General features: G+C 30.1%; 1 protein-coding gene and 1 long non-coding RNA gene across 2 annotated transcripts in view; one reads left to right on the forward strand and one right to left on the reverse strand.

Annotated features, from left to right (window-relative positions):
- The window catches only part of LOC148274768 (dorsal-ventral patterning protein Sog-like), a gene marked incomplete at its 3' end in the record, with an annotated part of 322,288 nt that overhangs the window by 283,411 nt on the left and 26,243 nt on the right, over nucleotides 1–12,634 (forward strand).
- Nucleotides 8,764–12,026, reverse strand: LOC148274769 (uncharacterized). The gene is made up of 2 exons (XR_015824204.1): nucleotides 11,888–12,026; nucleotides 8,764–8,797 (listed from the first exon to the last, which is right to left on the reverse strand). It is a non-coding gene; the product is annotated as an uncharacterized LOC148274769 (long non-coding RNA).

Genomic DNA, 12,634 nt, shown 5'->3' on the forward strand with positions numbered 1-12,634 from the left:
CAATTTGCTTTTTAATTCAATCACTTTTCTTAAATCCATATTTTTTTCTTTTTTACTATGTAAAGTTTCACTTTTTATTTTGCATATCAGAATGCTTTTTATTGTTTCTACATGTATATAAAAAGCGTTGTTTAATTTTTAAATTATCACTTACTATGTTTGTACTTACCTGTATATTTTTTGTAATGCCCCTTGGGCGTATTGTAAATTTAAATAAATAAATTAAAATAAAATAAAATCAATTAAAACTTCAAATTAAAAACATACTTAAAGTAATTACAAGAACATAAAACAATAGGACGTTTTCGTCAAATTGCAAAATGGGTTGCTATTTGCACATTTTGACAAAACTATTTTATTTTAGATGCTGCTGAAAGGTTCAAAAAGTAAAGTTTTGGATTTTTTTTTATTCTTTCATGTATGAAACATTTAAATTTTTGAAATTTAATTTTTTCAATAATTGTTAATAAACGTTAGCGTATGTTTAAAGCAACCCATTTTTCTGATTTTAAACGAACAGTTTTTTAACAAATTACAACAGGGATGGAGAACACCTTAAATAAGGGAATATGGAAGTCTAGGCATTTACAGGGCTTATGCCCTGTCATTGGCTGGTTTAAGTGGCCACTTTACACACCGTGTAACATTCACCATTTTGCCTATGTTTGAACATCCAAATTTCTTCAATTCTTCCATTTGTTGTTTTTTTTTGTTTTTTTGTAAATAAAACGTTTTTTGTGAAATTAGCAGTAATTAACATCATCATTTTACTAACCAAACCCAGTAGTGCATAGAACAGTGCATAAGTACTAGATACGCAGTGTCTTTGAATAATTTTTGTAACATGAAGGTGAGGTGATCAGTCTTACGTTTTAATTCAGGAACAGTTAAATGTTACACTGTAGAACCACCTTTAAAACCAATATTTCACGTGTGCCCAACCCGGAATCGAACGTAGGACCTCAAACATAGCTAACGCGCCCACCAATACACGAGGCAGATTTATCTACAATTAATTTCCTTTTTCTGGATCATTACCTGAGTGCAGCTAGGATTTGTGAACCAGTCTAGGATTCTGGTTCTATTTCACACAAAAAACAGAATTACATCTCCGAGGTGTCCGTAATTATGGATAAGAGGTTCGAAATTCGAACCCCGCTCTGCCACAACTTGATTACCGTTTTCAAAAATTAACTTTTTTAAATTTATATGTTTGGGTACACATGTAGCTTGGATCTAAAAGAGCCAATGCCATAAATAAGAACATTACTGAAGAGTAATTTTACGACTATTTTGTGGCGTTAAAAAAACTGTTTGAGGTGCTTGAAACTATTTTCAATAAAAAAACACTGTTACATAAATGTATGTGTGTACATTTTTAAAAAATATGTGTATTTTTTAATTGAAATCAAACCTTTTCAATGTTAGAAAGAAATAATATATAAATCCGAAGTTGTGGCCCTTTAAGACCCAAAACACAGAAATAATAAGACGCAAATATTCTTTACCTCTTAAAAAAGCTTTGAATTATTTTTAAGTTTTTGAAGGAGTCATGTATTTCGTTTGAATTTAATTTCGAAATAAAGAAAAACTATTATTTTAAAGGATGGTCTGAAAGATTTAATGGTCGGCTATTTGCATGCTTGTCAAGCTACGGTCGTGTTCTAAATCTAAATTGACAAAGGTTTTGGCGCCAAACGAAGGCGCCATGTTGCCAATTGTCTGTGAGGAAGACAAAGCATCGGACTGTCGAGATCCTTAATTCGAATTAAAATTGATTAATTACTCGAGGAAAACCTTTTTAGAAATTCATCCAATAACGAAATAACTACATCAAACATTTAGTAATTTTAAACTTAAAAAAAATAAAACAGTATTTTTATAAATGAAATCGTATTTCAATTATCGGCCTCGTGGTTGTGGTTGGAGTAGTTAGCGCGTTTGCCTACCATGCAAAACGTCTTGGGTACGATTCCGAATATGGTTAACATGATTTATTTTTTTATGATTTTAATGGCGTGTCACCTTAAAGGTGTTATGCATAAAACTATATTTATTTAAATAGTTATTTTAACACTAAAATATTTCATATGTGGGAGAGGGGATATTATAATAAATCTTATGTCACTATATAAAATAACATCACATGTCACTCAAAACATGGGCTGTAAGAACAGTTTTTTAGGGTGTTTTTAAAGTGTGTTAATGTTTTGTATACATTTTAAGTCTTTTGAAAGTGAATTGTAAAACTTGATCGCTGTATACAAAAAACAGTTTTTTTTCTGTTAGTCCTAGGCTGTTTACAAGTTAAATTACCAAGTTATATTACGCTATTATATTTATTGAGTGTACACTGTAGTTACAACTTAATATAATATATATTTCTTTATGGAATTTTTTCCCATTTTAAATATCATATTTTATTTTCAGTGAAAACTGATTCCTTTTTCTCATCTTACCTTCATGTATTGAAAATAATAAGATACGCTGCGATTGGTTTATCAATATCCTATGCACCATTAGGCGAGAAAAAAGAAAGATGATGTTATATGGCACGTCCACCTTAATGGGAATCGAACTCGTGTAGAAACAATAGTGGCGAATAATATTATTCACTATAAGCGCGGAGCTTTTGATTGGAGGTCGGACGTCGCGCCAGCTTATATTATAAATTATAAGTCCCAATAAAAATAATAAGTTATCAGTTAGGCGCCAACATCAACCCATTGCTTTAATCATTATTTACTGAAATATCTCGCATACATCGTCTAGCCATTTCTAATTAACTTAACTATGATTAATTAAGTAAGAATCATCAATACATGGTAAGGCTTGCGGAATTAAATTCCGTTTTTAAAATAAATATTTTGTGCATAAAACTTTAAATTAAAAATACCAAACTTATGAGTTTTGAGGGTTTGTTTTAGAGGAAAATATAAAGTTTAATGTGGTTCGATTTCAAAACCGTCATTAACCTTTTGATCCTTGAACATAGTTTTAGCGGAGTTATTGAACTTTTTGTTTTTGAAATATGCTATTTATTGCTTAAAAGCAATTACGTGTTTTTGTTGATTTTTTTTAAAGCTTCAAATAATAAAAAAAATCGTCAGCGAATTGCAACACAAAAGAAAATATATTTTTTCACAAATTTAAATAAAACATAAAAAAAACATTATTTAAGCCCGCCAAATCCTTGAAACAAAGTTGTTAGTGATTAAAGGCGATCGCTTCAAAAGACATTATCTAATAAATGAAATATTGATAAATTTAGTTTTGGTTGGAATATCTCCCATAGATACAAACAAAATCAATTAAAAAATGAATTTAATTTTTTTTCTATTTCTGTACCGTTCCAAATTGGTTTTTTTTATAACATCTGGGAGTACAGGATCTACTATATGTATTATAGCATGTTTTATTAATAATAAAAAAATATCAAAAAGGTACAATTGTTTGTAGTCCATATTAGGTGTTAACGTAAGCAGTGTCCGTTTTGTCTTCCAAATTTAAAAATAGGCACCAAAATTTAAATAAACTTGCAAGTTACGTCATTCGAAAGAAAAATTTTAGCTCTAAGAGATATTGTGTTTGATTTTACGTCAAATATACTATTTTATTTGATTACAAGCCGTCGAAATGGAAGATCAAATATACGAAAGTGAGCGTTTTCGTCTCTTTTTTCTCTTCGCGTTCAATCGAGGAAATAAAGCTGCCAAAGCGGCTCGCGGTATTTGCGCACTGTACGGTAAAGACACTATGAATTATTGACTAAATTGTTGTTTCCTTTTGTTCTCTTCCTTTGGAAAAAAACAAACACAACAATATATAGCTGGGCCAGTAAGCTTTTGCATTTCCCCTTACAATGCGAGTTCCAAAAATATAAAAAAAAAAAAAATAAAAAAAATATGAATATTGAAAAAAACTTGAAATTTGAACAAAACTGGCATCAAGTTTCTCTTAAAAACGCATTAAAAAAAATTACAACTACATATTGGAATACAAAACATATTTATAATAAAGTGACCTTAATTTAAATACAATTATTTTACAAAATGACTAACAGCCGGAAAGATCAGTTACATATCTACATACATTAAAAACATATAGAAAAAAAGCAACCTCAGCTTCACTTGTATTTATTTGCATCTATAAAACTTTTACATAGATGATTATGCAAATCATATAAAATGATGTATTATTAAAAAAATGATTATACGAGACTAGTCAATCAATAAAAATATTTCATCGCGTGAAATGGAACATTCGCCTTAGTGTAAAAAATAAACGAAGTAAAAACTATAAAATGATATGTTTATCAGTACAGAAATAACATTTTGAGCACGGTTGATTTTTTCACCTCTCTGAATAAATTATTCATCAGAATCCTTTGATCTGTCACTTGAAAATTATATCTTATTAAGAATAATCTAGAATCTAGAGCATGTTGAACTGTGAGAAAATGTCAACAGTTATGGAGAACTTTTTAAATATACCATAAATAAGTATAATAAATGAAAATAAGCTCCTTTTATGTGTCTGGGTGGATAATGAATATAGTAATGTGTGTGAAATAGAACCAGATCCTTAGACGAGTATTTTTGAAGGGTACTCTTAGGTTAAAATTCTGAATACGGAAATTGAATCAAAATAGTTTTCTTCGTTGTGAAGGGGTTGGGGCATTTGATTACCATTCTTGAGGTTCTGGGTTCGATTTCTGGCCACTTCGTCCACCTTGGACGGGAAAAATAGATTTAAAAGGTTGTTTTAAGTGCAATATTACATTTTTCCTGGACTGGAAACCGGTGCGTAAGGCTGATCACCTTACTTTTCTTATTTAAATAAAATAAAAATTGTACAACAATCGTACCTAAAATACTTAACAAATATAATATTATATACCCATATACCTGCGTGAAAAATTTCAACGCTTATCAGCTCATGGTTTACCTCTTCGTTCTTATTCTAAAGGCACTCTCTTAATACCCATCTACAATTCCTGTTTCTTTTCTAACTCATAAAGTGTCCATACGGCTCGACTGTGAAATCATCTCCCATCCACCATCAAAGATTATACTACATTATCTCTATTTAAATCATGTCTGAAGAAACATCTCTTTTTTCTTCCTTAATCTCTCCTCCTTTCCTTTTTCCTCGTTTTTTCCTTTTCTCATTGAGAAGTAGTTTTGATTTAAGGTAATTTTTTAAACAAATACGTTTATTTCTATTTTTATATATCTTTTGCTTTTTAATCTCTATTTTATATTAAATATATTATGTAACTTGAATTATAAAAATAAAACTATAATTTCATCGGTTGGTTGGAAGAATTTGCCGTTTGGCAATAAACCCGCCAATGTACAAATAACATTATGTACAAAAAGCCAAATAAATAATTATTCAATATTTACAAGATTTTTCAAACTAATTTAGTTCACATGAGCAAATGCTGAGAAGTTCCTGATTGGCCCACATTAGAATATCCTTTCTGATTTCAACAGTTGAGCCAAAATAATATAATACAATAGAAGAAAAATCCTCTTTTTGAAATATAAATCTGGTAAATTATAAGCAAGGTAAAAAATAATGCAACTCCCATATAAAAAATAAAAAAAACTAATTTAGTTGTCTTGTTGATACAGATAATATTCATGTAACAGATGATCAAAATATAGTGCCCTATGCACCACTATCTGCAGAAAAAGCAAAAATGATGATGATGATAAAATAAGTGCCTATTTTAAACATATCATATGTTTTTTTAAGTGTAAAGTTTGACAGAGGCACTTCAAATATGGGTTGGTTTTTAAATTATCAAGTCAATTTTTATTCGTTATATCAAACACTTATAGTTATCCACTAGCAGTACTTTTTCTATAGGTTCAAATTGTTTTACATTTGCTTTCAGTAAGAACAGTCGACGCAAAATTTCTCGAATACGAATCGACGCGACGGCGACGTTCATTTGTCTTGAAAGAAAACATTTGGAAATTTCAATAGAAACCGGTGGAATAATAATGATACCGGTTAGAGGCGCCTTGCGCTTGTTTTGATGTTTTTAACATTGGAATAAAATTGATTAATTAAAAGTAGAGTAATCTGCAAATTGGGGTTCAGATCGAAAAGAGTATAAACCTATTAACAAATTCTCAATTACAATTAGTAACTGTAATTCTCAATTACAGTTACTACCATTTTACAGCTTGCAGACTGGCTGGATTTCCTCCCTAGGGATTTATTCATATTTGAATTTATTTCAATCGAGAGGGAAAATATTTTTGAGAAGGGAATATGGAAGTCTAGGCATTTACAGGGCTTATGACCTGTCATTGGCTGCAAGCGTTTGGACATACTCAAACATTGTTAAATTAGCTACCTGGTATAAGAAGAAGTATACAAATTGGAAAATTGTCTTCAGGCGTTGCCTAGTAGGTGATTTGGTTCAGCCGGATGAATCTCACCTGCATAATAGTTTCAGGTCTTTTACTTCACAAAAGTCAACAAATGGAAGATTTGAGGAAATGTGGATATTCAAACATGAGCAGAGTGGTAAATGTTACACAGTGTTTAAAGTGGATACTTAAACAAGCCAATGACTGGTCATAAGCCCTGTAAATTCCTAGACATTCATACTCCCTTCTCAATAATGCTTCTTCTCTCTGTTAAAAATAAATTTAAATATGAATAAGATTCTGCAAGCATTTGGACATACTCAAACATTGTTGAGCCTAAAGATTTTTTAATTTTTCTTTAAAAAAAAAAAAGAGTTCGGAGAAAAGTTATCTCTTCGAAATTCGTAAATTAATGGGGTGAGGGTAGCCACAGGGTGTAAAACAGATATTTCATATAAAAATTCAATAAATTCATTGGGTTCCTTAATTCGTTTATTCGAATGAATTATTGCATTTGGGTTTACATAAGAATGAATTTAGTAATCGAATTATTTGATTATTTTTATTCGAATGAATCATTTCTACCAGTAATATTAATTTATTTATCAGACTTTTTGTGAATTTAACGTGTACGCATGGGTTTTTAGTCAAATTTTATTTCTTCTAACTAACCAATAAAATAAATAATTTATTTTTTTAAATTTTAATACGTGCGATTAAAACAAAATATCAAATCAAGATACAATCGAAACAGTATGGGAGAACTAGCGATATGTGAGGACATTTAAATAATTATTAATTGTATTAAATGTAGTTTTGTACATAATTTTAATCAAATAAACATGTAAATGAAATATTTACACACAAAATTAAAGAAAAAGAAAAAAATGTTTTATTATTTGAAAAAAAACTTATTTTTTATGTAATCCTAAATCAACACATTCATATTATGTTTGACTTTATAAACATAAAACAATAAGAATGTTTGTTGAATACATACTTTTTTAATAACTCAAGTAATAGTCTGGACTTGAACCACTTTGAACCTGAAACCAAAGTTTGTAATTATTAAAATGTCTGACCCACGTTCGATATTCTTAATTTAAACCAGCAAATTTCTTTCACAAGAATTGTAGGCTATTTTTTACACGATTAGAATCATAACAGTGGCGCCATGATGGAAAATTGTGTTAACATAATGGGTTTATGTAAAACATACATAATAATAGGACAGGTTTTTTATTATCTTTTATTATTTTCTTACAGTAGTATTTACATTTTGGAAGTTATAAAAAAGAACTGCACTATACAATATTAAAAAAAAACAATTGGTTACCGCAAGGTTTAAAGTAAAAAAAACCGTTTAAAAAAAATATATAGTTGAATCGGGTTGTGGTCCTGTGGCTAGGGGCTCATACTCGCGGATCAAAGATCCGTGGTTCGAATCACACTCTACCCCAACTTGATTCCCATTTAAGTTATTTACTACTCGTTGAAAATGACCCATAAAATGACATATTTGGGTAAATCATTAGAACGCAAATATTTATTTTTACTAATAAAAATAGTCAATTTATTGTATTTTAAAATTAAACCTATTAAAATTAAGGCATTTTATTTATTTAATAAGCTTCGAAATCAAATAAAATAAATAATAAGCGGTGTAAAACGTTTTTATTTTCTTTTTAGGTATATAAGTATATACAAATAATAATTTTAATAAAAAAAAAGAAAAATTTCTTGGTTTGGTTTCTTTTGTTTCATTTGACCAACGAGCGTTTTTGCCAAGATTTGCATCTTCAAGACTAGTGACTAGTTTTAGATTTATAATCGAACTATGGATTTTTAGCAATAATTATAGCTTATATTTCAATTTTCCCTACTTGATGATTAAGTTATTACTTTTCAAACTGTGTAATATTTACTATCTCCTTATGTTTAAAAAATATATTTATTAAATTTTAACATTTATTGATCTGCCAGTGGCAGGTCGTAAGCTCTGTAAATGCCATGTCAATTATGTTCTATCACAATGTTAATAATTCGCGAAATGCGAGTATGCGTACTAGGATAGTCAGGATTCATCTTCATAATTTTCTTTTGCGCACCCAGTGGTGTGTAGAGCACCGTATTGGTACAACGATTCTGCCGTATCTGAATCATATGTTACATGAAAGTTAGGTGATCAGTTTTACGCGTTAGGTTCTAGTCCACAAATTATGAAATGTTGTCAAGGATCGCACCTGGGATTTCAAGTTTGGTAAGCAAACTTGCCAACCACTATACTGCGAGGTGGACTTATCTCACATTGATTTCCTTTTTTAGAACCTGAGATTTGCTATCAAGTCAAACATATTTTTCCAGAATTTTGATTGTATTTCAAAAATAGAATTTTATTCTTCATTAGCCTGAAAAAAATAACATAAGATAAAACAGAAACTTACATAGGCATAAATAAATCATATTTCTAGCTAGCCAGTTAACAGGTTTTTAGATGACTGTTTTTTTTAAATTAAAATATGAAACGTAAATTTAAAAATGCAATATCTGTCAGTATTCGATCAATTGATTTTTTAATTGTTTTATGTAAAAAAAACGTATTTTTTCCAATGTATATAATATACTTCTCCTTTTAAGGCTCGTCACTTTTACGTCAGAATATGACCTTTAACATTTAAGTCGCTTTCGGAGTAATAAATTCGTGACGTTACTGTATATGTTCAGAATCCTTAAAAAGACATAAGTTGCCCATATTTCAACAGGTCTCTGCATAAGGCGTGAAACTTTGACTGTAAAAATATTCTGAAAGAAAAAGGTTTTTACTCGGCAAAGGCGTGCGATTATAAAATAAATTTTAATTCCGAAAAAAGAATGTTCAATAATATTTCGAATATGCCAAATGCTTGAGAATATTTTTTTTTTAGAAATATAAAAAAATTGAGGGCCATTTTCAACGAGTTGTAAATAACTCACTATTAGAAAATGAAAACGATGTTGTAGTAGAGCGGAGTGTGAACCTAGGACCTCTGATTCGTGAGTCCACGACACTAGCCACTGACCACGACCCGATTTTCGGCGTCAAACAGTGTTTTTAACTCTCCAGAGTTAAAAATTGACAGGCAAAAAGGATAATATTTTATTTGACAATATTAACGTCTAAAAGGCTTTTCAAATTTTCCGATTAATTAGAGTACAGAAGTTTTGATATTGAATGCATCTTAGTACAGTCCAATCAAATCTTAAATAAATGTTGCTTATGTGTGCTAAAAATAAGTTTTTATATAAATAACTTAAATGTGCGTGTTTACACAAGAAAATTTTTTTTTATACAATATTCAAACGCATTGTATATTGTAAGTTAGCAAGGACGTTTTTTGTGCATGCTTTGAATCATAAAATTATTGAAATACATACTTTCAACGGAATCCAAAATCACTAAACTTATTGAAGAATCCAATGACACAAAAAATAATTTGCATATACTGTTCTATTTTATCAACATAAAAAGCAAAGAAATCACTGGAAGAAAACGTGAAATGCAAGTATAATACAAATTGTATGGTTTATGTAATGTATGTCGTACATGTATGGTACCGTATGTAATGGATGCGTATGTGTTTGTTTATATATGCATGTACATATGCGTATGTTGGTATATGTATGAGTGCAAGTGCGTGTATGGATGACATAGTGTGTGCATTCGGTATTTTTGTTTATTCTTAACAATCACCTCCATAAGACATATGCCTCGATTATGAACGCTATCTTCATCTGTATATATCGAAACGGTATACTTAACTTCTGTACTGTCTGTATCTTACCTTGGTATGTTTTACCTACTTGTCATATCGACATCATATGATCAAAACAAGCCAATGGAATGACCGCAAACAATAAGTCCGCGTTCCTTACGTTATAAACATTTTAAATAGTTCTCATTTAAAGTTTAAATAGGCTTCTGTAATAAAAAGTGATCACTAGAAAGCGATTATAAATTCCAAAAAATCCCAATTCAAGGAGAAAATGCTCGCTTGAACATGAATTTTGTATGAATTTCGATCGACTACAAAGTCGGCTTCTTTAACGTCTCGATACATACACTCGGAAAAATAGTAAAACAGATGGAAAAAAATAATAACTGAATTATTTTTTTAGAGTGGTAACTTTCTAACGCCTAGATACTCTTATTTAATATTAGAACAGAACCTAGATACATTATTTTCCCATTTAGGCGTTGTGTGACAGTTAAGTCGGAATTTAATTCGACTTCAAAACTTACTTACTTCTCCCTCATATGTTTAATAGGGTTTTAAGAAAAAAAGTGCCAACCTCAAAACGATTAAATTTTTTATTAAATCATAACAAAAGGAAAAATTGCTCGGTGGAACAAAATTTTTGACACTTTCAATGCGTAGATAAACGTATCGAGGGGTTCTTGACCCGTCGGTATAAAATGATGTACTTGCATCAAAACTTGATGGTGGGGGTATCGGTACTATACCTTTGTAGTCGGTCGGGAGACTTTTATCTTCAACTATGCCATCATACTGAAGCCATATAATTTTAGAGCGTAGATATGTGTACCGTGACGTACGCTTCTCCTTGATTCATATCGATGTTCCTACCCAAAACTTCAAGGGGGGGGGGGTGGTCGGTTGTATATCTTCATAATCGCTAGAGGGAATTCATCTCCAACCATACTGTCAAGGTGAAGGTATGACGTCTTTATCTTTCCATCATAATCGAGGCCATGGTATCTACTGTGCAGTTACATTAACAACGAATTAAAAAAAATAGGGAAAAAGTAAAATACATATTGTCGGTTTATGTAATATATGTCAGATATGTAATTATACCGTTTGTAATGCATGTGTATGTGTTTGTTTTACAAATAAATGGAAATGTGCATATGTTTGTACCTGTATGAAGGTTTGCATGTATAACACGGTATGTGCATTCTGTAATTTTGTTGTTTTTTGACACAAAACGCAATGTGTCAACTGTGGAGTTACATTTACAATGCATCGGAAAAAAATAAATGGAAATTTGGATGAAAACACGTGATGTATTTATGGTACTGCTTTAATATAAATATTTTTTTTCTCAATCAATCTTAATTCAATATTGAAGGAATTCTAACAACATTTTTTATGAACGCTATATGTTTATAGTCTTAAAAATGTGTGGAATTTCTTTGTTTTGATACATATATTCAACGATTTAGCAAACATCCGCCAATCACTTCCACAAGCAGTTAATCAATCGGTAGAAACAACATTTGTAATACCAACATTGCAATATAAAACGTTTCTTATTATAAATACAAGTTGTGTATTGACGTCATATTTTCAGCGAATATCTAGGTACTTGTATTTATAAATATATCTAGTCAAACGGTACATGTTACGTCGCACCCTCAATGTTACACTAAAAAAGCTAAAAAATTGCAGTTTTAAGTTTATACCCGATGTCGAAATGTTTGGAAAAAATATATTTACCTAGCACATGAATATTATAATGTGTGGCAGTGTGTAAAGTGGTCACTTAAAATAGCCAATAAAACATTTATCCACAATCCTAAATAATGAATTCTTCTTGATTAACACATTTATTTATTTTGTCACTGTTATAATATTGGTCGTTTCGGGTCTAATGATAACCACCAAGAGAGGGTTATCATAAGAGCCCTTCAGAGTACTACAGATTGAATAAACTTCGACCAAAGGTAAATAGTAGTTCACACCCATTTTTTAAATATGAATTAGGGGCCCGTAGGCCTAATCCAATATCAACTATCCAGACGCGTCAGAGTTCATGCCTTTTATAGCCTAAAGTAGGTAAAGATCAAGCGCTATTTAATATGCAGCACCTTTAAAATTTATTGTACTCAGATTATAAGCATTTCTATGTTGCGTTTAATTTAATTTAATAATTCAATTTAATTTGGTTAGTTTTATTACCTACTTGTATATGGAAGCGCCAGACCTGTAAGTATCGGAAAACAGAACGCAAAATGGACGTCATAATTTTTGACATGAATTGAGTTGTAAATTTTCTTGTTTGTTTTAAGAGAGATATAAAACGTCAAGTTCATTCAACTCTTCGCACGCCAGAAGAGTATCATGTAATGTTTTCGCTTAAAAGCTTTTTGGGATCAAGATTCACTTCTTTCAGTTTTTATGTTTTAATTATAAGATTTTTAAAAATGATTTATTGAAATCTCAAGGGTATAACTGCGAAATCAT

Source organism: Micrasema longulum, unplaced genomic scaffold, assembly GCF_059751315.1.
Source record: "Micrasema longulum isolate JH-2025_06_02 unplaced genomic scaffold, ASM5975131v1 h1tg001586l, whole genome shotgun sequence".
NCBI classification, from domain to species: domain Eukaryota; kingdom Metazoa; phylum Arthropoda; class Insecta; order Trichoptera; family Brachycentridae; genus Micrasema; species Micrasema longulum.